Source organism: Nannospalax galili, unplaced genomic scaffold (assembly GCF_000622305.1).
Source record: "Nannospalax galili isolate Female #2095 unplaced genomic scaffold, S.galili_v1.0 scaffold453, whole genome shotgun sequence".
NCBI classification, from domain to species: Eukaryota; Metazoa; Chordata; class Mammalia; order Rodentia; family Spalacidae; genus Nannospalax; species Nannospalax galili.
Window position 1 is genome coordinate 367,159 of NW_008334081.1, and position 12,259 is coordinate 379,417.

At 49.5% G+C, this 12,259-nt stretch overlaps 1 pseudogene across 1 annotated transcript; it reads right to left on the bottom strand.

The window, feature by feature from the left end:
• Positions 1–9,867: 9,867 nt before the first annotated feature.
• LOC103730824 lies at positions 9,868–12,000 on the bottom strand (annotated as a pseudogene). The gene has a single exon (XR_607112.3). The product of XR_607112.3 is annotated as a tubulin beta-7 chain pseudogene (transcript).
• Between the last annotated feature and the right edge of the window lie 259 nt (positions 12,001–12,259).

Here is a 12,259-nt window from a genome sequence, read left to right on the forward strand (position 1 = left end):
TCCAGAGTCCTGGACAGACGTCCCCTTCCCAGCCTCCACTGCAGCATGGGCAGGAATCAGGAGGGGGCGGGGAACCTGGAGCCTCCTCCCCTCTCTCTCTCTCTCATGGCAGCTTTGACCACTGACATCTACCCAGCATGCTTTCCTTGCCTGAGTCCTCTGCCACAAGGCAAGTCAGGACCCCAGACATCTTCAGTGTTTCTAGAATTCTAACACAGGTCAAGGTGCCCCACCCGACACACCTGGCCTTTTCCTGGCTCCGTTTGCCAGGCCAGCACTTATGTTAGCTTCTGGCTTGTCATTTATTTATCCTATGCAACAGCAGCTCAGAGTGGGCAGGATGTCCACCACCTTATTTACTGCAGTTTGGGGGACAGTGCCTGGCACAGGTAGCAAGTTGGAAGTCTTTGAGTGTTTAATGAAAGGATGCATGTGCTCTCTAGCTGGCTTCCTGTATACTTAGCTCACCAGAGAATTCCCACGGGCTCTTCCCTCATCAGCTATGTGACTGCACCTGTTATCTGCCCAGTGGCCTTTCTGCCCCATGTCTAGGCTGTGTTATTTTGGGGTTATGGTATGCATCGCTGCATCCCTCTACATCCTGATGCCTTCCTACACCACCTCACACACACCCTGAGAATCTCTAACCATAGCTTTGGCCTTCCTCTGGGCTTTGTGCTGTTGTTCCACATTTTGCTTCATGTGTGTTATAAACCCACAATACAGTGTAGTCATTCTTAAAAACACCAGGGAAGCGTAAGACATGTCTGCTTGTGCACAGAGCCTCTAATTCTGGTCCTGTTCTTCCTTTGGGTGTGTGTGGTCCCTGGCATCACCCCTCCACCCCTGGTGTGAGGCCAGCTCTCTGGTGAGGAGTTCTCTCCACTTACATGTGTATGGGATCTCCATTTTACCTTCACCGTTGGAAGGCCTTTTCCTGGGTGTAGACTCCTGTGGTGATAGCCTTTACTTTCAATACTTGGTCATATATTATTTGACTTTGCATTGTCTGTCTGTCTCTGGTTCACATGTCTTCCTGGAAGGAATCCAGATGACATCTTTTTCATATCATGTACCTTTTCCCACTGACTGAGTTTGAGGTAATTTTTTGCTTCCTTTCTCCCTTCCCTCCCCTCCCTAACAACTTTATGTAACTCTAGTTGAGGGAATCAAACATCCTCTTCTCGTCTCCACATGATGCACATACATATATGCCAGCAAAACACTCATACACATAAAATAAAAATAAATTTTAAAATTTGTAAAAAGATTGCATCTGGTAAAAAATTTCAAAAACATAGAAGATTCATATCTTGAGAATAACACTGGAAATTGTAAAAAACTGGGGAACTCACGAGTGGCTGAACTAGTCCGTATAAACTGAAACAGACTGCCCATGTAAAATGTTTTCTTCTTTCCTTTTCTTTCTTCTTTCTTTCTTTCTTTCTTTCCTTCTTTCTTTCTCTTTCTCTCCCTCCCTCCCTCTCTCCCTCCCTCCCTCTCTCCCTCTCTCTCTCTCTTTCCTTCCTTCTTTCTTTCATATGAGTTTTGCTGGCATGGATGTATGTGCACCCAAGGAGGGCGGAGAGGACACTGGATCCTCTGGAACTGGAGTTACAGGCAGTTGTGAGCTGCCATGTGGGTGCTTGGAACTGAACCCAGGTTCTTTGCATCTCTTCCTTCTATAGGTTCCTACTTTCCCAGGACTTCGGAGACCTTCGGCCCCTGTTTCTGCACATATTCATCTGTCCTCCTTTCTTAGCCTCTCTATCGAGGGGCTCCAATTTGAAGCTTCCTTGTAGGGTGGGGAACCATGAGCATCCATGGGAACTGAGAACAGTGAACCAGACACTCAGCTCGGAGGGAGGTGTAAGCTGAGCTGACCCTGGATGTTCCCATCTCCACGAGCTTTGAGTGACTGAGGCTGTGCCGTGACAGCTGCCTCTTGGCTTTGTCCAATGCAGTTTCTTTGTGGGAGTGAATCTAAGTCCTTCCTCTCGGCCTGTGAAATGGTATACTCTATCAGAAGTGGAAGAGCAGGAAGAGCCGCCACCTCAGGTGCGGGAGTGAGGCTGACCCTGGGGAGAGAGGTGCTTGGGCTCCATCTGAATCTGTACTGAGAAGGTGCTGCAAAGGAAGCTTGCAGCAGCAGCCCCAGACAGCAGTGTGAGGTCCAGAGGGAAGGAGGCCGAGAGCCCCAGGAACCCCGTGTCGCAGACCCACAGCACATGTGTCTAGTGCCAGGGTGTTTGAAGCCTGGGGGTGTAGCACATTTGGCAGAGTGACTGCCGAGCATGCACGAAGCCCTGGGTTAGAGCCCCAGCACTCCAGAAGACCAGGTGTGGGGTGCCCTCCTGTAATCAGAGCACTTGGGAAGTAGAGACAAGAGGGTTAAAAATTCAGGGTCATCCTTTGGGCTACAAATTGAGTTCAAGGCCAGTCTGGGATATGTGAGGCAGAGAGGAGAGAGAGAGAGAGAGAGAGAGAGAGAGAGAGAGAGAGAGAGAGAGAATATGAGAATGTTAAAAGAAGAGATTGTTGGGCTCTACAAACAGACCTTTAGGCTGGCCCCTTGGCTTCCATGAGCCACATCCTTTTCCTGAGCAAATGCAGACAGTGTGATGCACAGTCATCACCTGCTGGCTGGGGAGAATAGAGCTGTGGCCTTCTGTGCACAGAACTCTGTCCATCACCCCTGCAGCAGCCAAGCCCTCCCTGCCAAGCCTGCCACCTTCTCCTGTGTCATGGCCCCATCAGTTCATTAACGGTCATAAGAGGTAGAATGGCACCTCTGACCTCCACCTCCTCCCACTTCAGTCATGTCGCCAAGTTCTGATTACGGCCATGGAAACACCAGTACTTCAAAAGACCCTAAATGTTTTCAGAAGGAACCACAGCCCATCAAGAAACAGTGTGCAGAGCCGCTGAGCAATGTTACACATGAATGACCATAACAGCAATTCCCTCTCCACATGCTGGTCTGGCAGTCACTACCTGTTCCCACCAACTCCACGGGTCTTGACTTTGTGTCTTGAGCACTTCAGTCTTGGAGACCCCTGGGCATATGTTTGCACACATTATGAACTATGTGGGATGTGCCCTTTGTGCCCATCTGAAAACAAGTTTCCCCTGTGTCCTTGGGACATTTGATAGTCCACTGACCAAATCAGCCATCCTCAGCCACCCCAGCCTCTGGGCTCTGGGAAGTGCTAGGAAGCTGGACTCGCTCTATCACAGTGGTATGTCTCTAACTGGATCTTAGAACATAAGTTCTCATTCTCAGTGCTCAGGAGAAGAGCAGGGAAAATGAGGTCAGACAGCCAAAGATGGCCAGGGGGCATCCTGGCGATGTCACAGGGCGGTCTATCTTTGAGAACTCCCATGGGCAGAGCATGATAGGAAGAGATCTGAGTAACCAGGCGGCATGGCATAGGTGCTGGTTAGCCCTGACGACTCATTTATCCACTGCACTGGTGATGTGGTTTGAATGAGACTGTCCCCCTGCCCCCACAGACTCTATGTGTTACTTGGTCCCAGTGGTGGCATTGTCTGGGAGGTATGGCCTTGTTAGAGGAAGCACCGTCACTGGGAGTGGGCTTTGAGAGTTCAGAGCCTTGGCCCATTTCGAATTTGTCTGTCTCTGTTTCCTGCGTGTGCTTAAGATGCGAGCACCTAACTTTCTGCCTCCACTGCCTCCTCGCCATGATGGGCTGTCGTGGAATGGGAAGCCCAATACACTCTTCCTTCTATAAGGTGGATATGATGTTACGATGTGTTGTCACAGCAGCAGAAAAATAACTAATACAATTGGTAAGTCTTCATTCCTGCCCAGGGCCTGCAGGACAGAGTGCAGTACTGGAGATCCAGGAACAAACCATCCCTGGCCTTGTGGGACTAGACAGGAGCTGTTGATCAGGGATTGGGAGGGTTAAGTTAGGAGGCTATTAAGAATCATGGAGTTTGGAGAGGCATGCAGGTTCTCTCCAGACGTGCTGGAACATTGTCAAAGAGTACCGACCAAGACGGAGATGTGATCCCAACTCTGCTGAGAGGTTGCGCTGGCCACAGTAGAGAATGGCACTCTCACCAGGTGAGGAGGAGGGACGTTACCACTCCTGGGCTCACCCAGGAAATGCCATGTGGTGAGAGCAGAGCAGTCTGGTGTTTCCAAGGGTGGGGGAGGGTCTTGTCTGAAGACCAGATGGACTGGGGAGCTGTCAGGGGTTTCCAGGGGGGCGCTTGTTTAGAGATCTGAAGGACTGGGGAGCAGTCCAGTGTTTTGGGATGGGGCTTGTCTGGAGACATGATGGTCTAGGGAGCAGTCCAGTGTTTTTTTGGGGGGGGGATGGCAGTGTCTGGAGAACTAATTAACTAGAGACTTGGATGGAAGTAAAAGGTCTAAGCACAGAGAAGAGCCAGGGACTCAAGATATGATTTGGTAAAAAATCCACAGAATCTGGGAGTAACTGGACATGGGGTGAGGCAGGAAAAGACGAGGTGTCTTCCTAGTTTCTGTTCTATGCAGCTGATAGATGGTGGACTATTTAAACTAATAGCTGGGTTGTAGAGTTGAGATGCATTCTGCTTTTCCAAGTGGAGATGCTTGATAGAGAGATATATGACCCTGGTTCTCAGGGCCAGGAATTCACATGCAGAGTTAGTGGAAGAGATGGTGGAGTGCTGAGAGGGGTCTGCCAGATGTAGTGCGGCAGGTGAGTTCCCCAGAGACATCAGATAATGTTCAAAGCCATAGGAGCCCTGCTCTAAATAGGGCTTTTCTCCAGTGCTACCCAGGGTCACCCTGAGCCTGGTCTGCCTCTGTGGAGCCAGAACTTTGTCCCTTTCTTGTGAACCTTGCCAGGTCCAGACCTAAGAGGAAAAGTTTCAGCCAGAAAGAACATCTACCAGAGCCTCGGATGCTCCCTAGATCTGTGGAAGGTTTCCCATGGGTAAAAGGATCCAGCCCTACCTGCTTACATTCCTCAGGGTACTCCAGTTCCTGATAAGACCAGCCTGCCTGGGTCCCCACACTCCTAAGCAGACTCTTGAAGATCCAAGGCTTAGACATGAGGGCACAAGGCTTTCTTTCCCACTTCAGCTCTATGCTGGCTCCTAAAGGAAGCACTCAACTGACATGTGACTTTCTGCAGAAGGGAAGATGTGAGACAGAGGGAAGCCCCCACTTCTGAGCTCACCTCAGGCCTCCTAGAGATGCCACGTGGCTATTGTGAGCAGTTCTGGCTTCCAGACAGTTTGGTTTCCTGCCAAGACAAGCCAGTCTGAGTTGGTCTGCTTCCCTGGACCCAGCACAAACCAGCTGGTGACCCATGGGTAGGCTGACCCTGGGAGGAAGACTGTCCTCCACAGGGAAGTATCCATGCTGTGAAGTTCTGTTGAGTAACTGATCAAATGTTCTGCTAAATGGGTTGGGGATTGAGGGAGTTCCTGCTCTGAGTGCCAGGTCTCTGTGTACTCCCTGAAACACGTGGGCAAGAAAGTGTCTAAAAGAAAAGAGGGAACTGGATTTAGCCCAAACCCACAGACTGAGCCCACAGAAGACATGCCGTGACTCAGAAGGCTAGTTCTCTATCCCCACCACATTGCCCAAGGCCTCTTGTGTTCATGCTAATAGAGAAGGGATTTCATGGGACTTCACCGGGTTTGGAAATACATGCCCGTCACCCTGGCCTACAGGCTTTGCTACAGAAAGCAGGACAGCTCCCCCATTATGTAGCCCAGCAATCCTACGTTTCCTAATTTGGAAGTCCAACCAAAGCTGTTGGAGCAGGGGTATTTGTAGATAATCTTCACAGCCTCTCTGGGAGCAAGCTGAGGCTAGGCATGGTCCTAGATAACATAGGACCTTGAAAGGAACGGACTTCTAATTTTACAAAGAATCCACAAGCAGCTTAGAGCCCTACCTGTTGCTAAGCCTCCTTCCCTGGAGATGTAAGCATTATTTAGCCCCTCCTCCCAGGGACCCAATGACAACCAGAGATATGATTCTGTCAAAGGTCACTTGGAGGAACCAGTGAGTTTCTTGAACTTACTTAAAAAGCAATGGGTGAGGGGTTAATTACAGGAGTGTGAGTGCCCCCCCCAGGCCATACCAGAAGTCTTTACCCAGTGTGGATGGTGGCTTCCCACAGCACATAGATAGAGCCCCTTCCTCTAGTCATCCCAGGCCTACAGACGCTGTCCTTTCCCTGAGGCCATGTGCAGTTAGGGCCAAATGCACATGAATAGGTTGGGAGGTGTGGCTGGATACTCAGGTGAGGGTCACATGACTCTCCCTTCCCCTCCAGTCAATAAGCAGGAAGATGGTATCTGCCTGACTCTGAGGACAGTCCTGCACAACACTGCCTCACTGTCTAAAAATGCTGATTTGACCCCTGATGTAGTTAGTGCCACAATGGGCCAGTGGCCAGGTAGGCAGGAAAGAAGACCTGGTAAGGCCTTTGCCCCCAAAGGAACCCAGCAAGACCTACAGCTGGAGTCAGGGAAGGCTGATGTCCATCCTGTCACCTCCATGTCCAACAAGGACACCAGAGTTACAGGTATGAGCTCGGGCTTCATACCGAGGCAGCGGCTGTGAGTGTGGAGCTGTATGACCTGAGTCAGATCCCCAGCCTTGGCTGTGTATCTCTAAAGAAGGACTTGGTTGCTGGCTAAGAGCTGAGGATAGACCTGCGTAACTTGATTATGGTAGCCTGGGTCTTTAAGTTCCTGGTGACAGATCAGGAGGCTGCTGAAGGCTGAAGAAATGTCCTGAACAAGGATTTCAGAAGCAGAAAGTGAGCCTGGCATACCCGAGACCAGAGCAAGGTGCCAGCTAGCCCAGTGGCAGTCTCTAGTAGTCATGGGTTGGACACCAGGGACCATCCAGAATGCCACTGCAACTGGGGATGCCAAGGTCAGAGTTCAAGTTTGGAGGAGGAGACCGGAAGAAGGGCTGCTCTGGGCTGGGAGTAGGAGACAGGAAGAAGGGCTGCTCTGGGCTGGGAGTAGGAGACAGGAAGAAGGGCTGCTCTGGGCTGGGAGTAGGAGACCGGAAGAAGGGCTGCTCTGGGCTGGGAGTAGGAGACCGGAAGAAGGGCTGCTCTGGGCTGGGAGTAGCCTCTGTATCAGTTACCTTTCTGTTGCTGTAATAAAACACCATGACCAAGGCAATTTATAGAAGGAAGAGTTTACTTGACATGGTTCCAGAGGGAGAAGACTCCATCATGGAGGGGAGGTGTGGAGGCCGAGGAGAAAGCCGAGCACGCACATCTTCAACCACATGCTTGCACAGGAAGCAGAGAGATGCAAACTCAAAATGGGACAAGGCTCGGAATTCTCAAAGCCTTCCCCAGTCATGTGTTTCCTCCGGGGGGCCACGCCTCCTAAACCCCACCAAACAGTGCCACCTGCTGGGGCCAAATGTTCAAACACTTGGATTCTACAGAGGACATTCCTGATTCAAACTACCACAGTCGCCCTGCCAGGGGGCTGCATTTATTATCAACTTATTACTAAGTACCCTTGTTTTACAGGAACTGTGCTTTTCCAAGTTAAACATAGGCCACAGAACGCACACCTTAAACTAATTTCTGAGTCCTGCAGCGAATAGTTATACAGACCATGATGTTCCTTCACATCCGAAGTGTTCTCTCTCCCGTTCTGGTGAATATTTTCTAGGTCCCCCAAAATAAGACGCCCCGGTAGTTTTCTCTCAGTTTGTCATCTTGGATCTCAGGTCGGGGGTTGGTGTGTGTGAGCTGCAGGCTCTTCTGAAAATGTCAGTGCTCAGGAGGTTTTGGCTTCAGTTTCTGGACAGAGCAGAGACTTTGTGTTTCCACAGCTTGGCTCTCTGACTTCCAAGAAGGAACATCATTTGTGGCCAAGCCCTTGAATTCGCGCTGCCCAAGGCTGCTTTTCCAAAACCAGTGAGTGAAACGCTATAGATTGCAGGTGGTGTGTGCCGGCCCCTTCCGCTGCATGCCAGCCCCTTCTGCTCCAGCCTCTGCAAGCAGACCTCCTATGCAGTCGTAGAGAAACTTTATCCTTCAGCACCAGCTGCCTGTCACAAGTGAGTTCTGACAGTTTTCATCTTTAAAGGAATTGGCCCATTTCATCTAAAATGCTGAATTTATTGCTATAATTTTGGTGTTTATATGTGTGGTGTGCATATACATGTTCACATGTGTGTGGATGCACATGCATATGTGGGTGCACAGGCATGCAGAGGCCAGCAGTTGATGTCAGGTGTCTTTTTAAATAACTCTCCACCTTGTTTACTGAGGTAGCATCTCTCACTGGGCCCAGAGCTTCCTGACTCAGCTAGTCCAGCTCTGACTTGCTCTGGGGAGTCCTTGGCTCTGCCTCCCTAGTGCTGGGATTACAGGTGAGCTGCCATGGCCACCCGACATTTTTGTGGGTGCTGGTGGTCTGAGCCCTGAACTTCAGACTTGCACCACAAGTGCTTTAACTCCTGAATCACCTCCTCAGGTCTACAGCATATTTTCATAGTATCCCTGTGTTCCATCTTCCCTCTCTGTTGAAGCTTGCTGTAGGACTCACAGTTCTGTGAGCTTCAGAGCCACACGCACTCTACTGTAGCATAGAGAGTTTCCATCCATCAGTCAAGCTGGTCGGTACTGGTCTATTTGTGCGTTGATTCTCCTCTCATTGACAAATGGGTATTGAAACCTCTTTGATGATTGTGGACTTTCCTGTTTTCCTCCTTTGGATTCACATGATTTTGCTTCGTGCATTTTAAAGCTGTGCAATGAGTTGCATGAGCATTCAGGAATGTTAAGACCTCTTGGAGGATGTTTCTGCTATCGCTGTGGAATTATCTTCCTCGCCCTGTCATACGCGCTTTGAAATCGTTGTTTGATGTTAATTCCACTGTTCCAGCATTCTAATGCCTTATGTTAGTATCTCTTTACTCTTCACTTTTAATTCCTTTGTATTTTCATATATAAGGGAATTTCTTGTAAGCTGCAGACACTGCCTATGTCTCCAATTTGAGGACATCTGCCTTTTCATTGAAGAACTTAGACAATTTATATTTAATGTGATTGCTGATCTGGCTCAGTTTGCCGGACACCCTGGTATTTTCTGTTTTCTGGTCTGTTCTTTAGTTCCGTTTTAACCCTTTTGCAATCATTGCATGGATTTTATGAACTGGTTGTGTCCCTCATGTGGCCTCTTAGTTAGGTTTTGTTACTTTAGTGTCTGTCTAGGTGCTGATTTTACACCTTTAGGTTATTGCAGTCTCTTTTCAGGTAGCATACAATCTTGGCTTACACTTTCAGAACCTTAGAAGATACACCTGAACTTCTTTATTCCTGGTCTTTATGCTAATTATTTTATTTATACAAATGTTATGAACCTCAAACTTTATGTTGCTTTTTAACATTCAGTTTTTAAAGAGGTCTGTATAGAACAGGAGAAATGTGAATATAACTCCTCATGTGGTTGCTGCTCCTGGACTCTTCTTAAAAATTTATTTATTTATCTATTTATATTTTATGTAAAGGCATGTTTTGTCTACGTGTATGTAAGTGTACCACATGTGTGCAACATGCCTGTCCATGGAGGCCAGAAGAGGGTGTCAGGTCCTCTTGAACTGGAGTTATGAATGGTTGTTAGCCACCATGTGGGTGCTGGGAACTGAACCCAGGTCCTCTGCAAGAGCAGCCAGCACTCTTGACCACTGAGCCATCTCTCCAGCTCCTGCTCCTGGAGCTCTTGATGCTGTTGTGAGGATCTGTATTTCCATTTGGGGTCATTTTTCTTCTGATGTACTTGCTATTTTTTTTCTATGTAACTGTTTTTTTTTTTTTTTTCTTTTCCAATTCCCATTTGTTTTTGGCTCTTGGGGAAATGTCATCTTTTCAATATGAAAAAAAAAGCAAGTTCAACACAAAATAGAAATCTGAAGTGTAGGAAAAATGGGGGTGGGGGAGTGACCCAAAGCAACAGACAGACACTTCCAAAGACAGATGCAGCTGAGGACAGCTGGGGGACTGTAGGTGGAGATAATACTGTATAGTCCCCTCCTGAGGCTGAGATGGAATAGGTGAAAAACAGACTGAAAACCCACCCTCTTCCTGCCAGTGACTGGGACCTGCCATCCCCAACCCCCATTCCGTCATCTACTACTTAGGCTTGGGATGGTGGCCACTGTCGGTTTTCAGCACTGGGCTGGTTCTAAATGGGATCTGGAAGAGACTCAAGTTTCCTGGAAAATTTTTCTGGGAGAATATTAAACTGAACAGTTATGAGAAGTGGGTACCAGGAGGAAATAAAAGGTAACCCAGAAGGGCAGAAAGCTAGGTCCATCAGAGTGGAAAGAGAAAGGAGACGTTCCACAAACAAATATTTATTGAGCGCCTACTGTGTGCCAGGCACTATTCACCCCCCAAAACAAAAAACCAGGACAGAGGCAGTAGAAATAAATTCTGAAGGAGGAAAGGGGCAGGTGAAGAAAGCTGAGGGAACTGGGAAGCCTGAGGTGACGCAGGGCTCTGCCTTTAGGCCTCCTCTTCTGCCTCCTCACCGAAATCCTCTTCCTCTTCTGCAGTGGCATCCTGGTACTGCTGGTACTCGGAGACGAGGTCGTTCATGTTGCTCTTGGCTTCAGTGAACTCCATCTCATCCATACCCTCACCTGTGTACCAGTGGAGGAAAGCCTTCCGGCGGAACATGGCTGTAAACTGCTCGGAGATGCGCTTGAAGAGCTCCTGGATGGCTGTGCTGTTGCCAATGAAGGTGACAGCCATCTTGAGGCCACGTGGAGGGATGTCACAGACAGCGGTCTTGACGTTGTTGGGGATCCATTCCACGAAGTAGCTGCTGTTCTTATTTTGCACATTCAGCATCTGCTCGTCCACCTCCTTCATGGACATGCGCCCACGGAAGACAGCGGCCACGGTGAGGTACCGGCCATGGCATGGGGGCAAAGGGGTCACAGGCAGCCATCATGTTTTTGGCATCGAAGACCTGCTGGGTGAGTTCAGGCACGGTGAGGGCCCGATACTGCTGGCTTCCACAGCTGGTGAGAGGAGCAAAGCCAGGCATGAAGAAGTGGAGCCGTGGGAAGGGCACCATGTTAACTGCCAGCTTGCGGAGGTCAGCATTGAGCTGGCCAGGGAAGCACAGGCAGGTGGTGACGCCGCTCATAGTGGCTGAGACCAGGTGGTTCAGGTCCCCATAGGTGGGCGTGGTGAGCTTCAGGGTACGGAAGCAGATGTCGTAGAGGGCCTCATTGTCAATGCAGTAGGTCTCATCAGTGTTCTCTACCAGCTGATGGACGGAGAGGGTGGCATTATAGGGCTCCACCACTGTGTCGGACACTTTGGGTGAGGGCACCACGCTGAAGGTGTTCATGATGCGGTCAGGGTACTCTTCTCGGATCTTGCTGATGAGCAGGGTGCCCATTCCAGACCCAGTGCCTCCACCCAGCGAGTGGGTCAGCTGGAAGCCCTGCAGGCAGTCACAGCTCTCGGCCTCCTTCCGTACCACATCCAGGACAGAGTCGACCAGCTCCGCCCCCTCTGTGTAGTGGCCCTTGGCCCAGTTGTTACCTGCCCCGGACTGACCAAAAACAAAGTTGTCTGGTCTGAAGATCTGGCCAAAAGGACCTGAGCGAACAGAGTCCATGGTCCCAGGTTCTAGATCCACCAGGATAGCTCGAGGAACATACTTGCCGCCTGTGGCTTCGTTGTAGTTACACCGAGATGGGATCCAGCTGCAAATTGCTGTCCCCATGGTGGGTACCGGTGGGGTCGATGCCGTGCTCATCGCTGATCATCTCCCAGAACTTGGCACCAATCTGTTTGCCACACTGACCGGCCTGGATGTGCACGATTTCCCTCATGGTTACGGTTGACTGCAACAAATTTTTGCTCGCTTCAAGGTATGTACCGAGCAAGAAAAGATATTAGTAAGGATTTTTTTTTTTCTGGGCTGGTCGCGGGCTGGAAGAATGGAACGTGGTCCCGGAGGCCGGAGCGGCGAGATGCAAGCTCCACGGCAGAAGGATTCTCGTAACTGTTTTTTTTTTTTAACTTTTACAAAAACTTTATTGAGAATTTCAGACATGCATATAAGGTGTTTTGATCAAATCCATGCCCACTCCCTCCCCTCCAACTTCTCCCATATCACCACATTCCCCCCTCTGAAGAGGTAACCCTAAAATCTTTGAAGGATTTAGATACAAGCTCCCAAATACTTTTGACATTTTTGGCCTTTGGAACAGAGTATGTTGCTA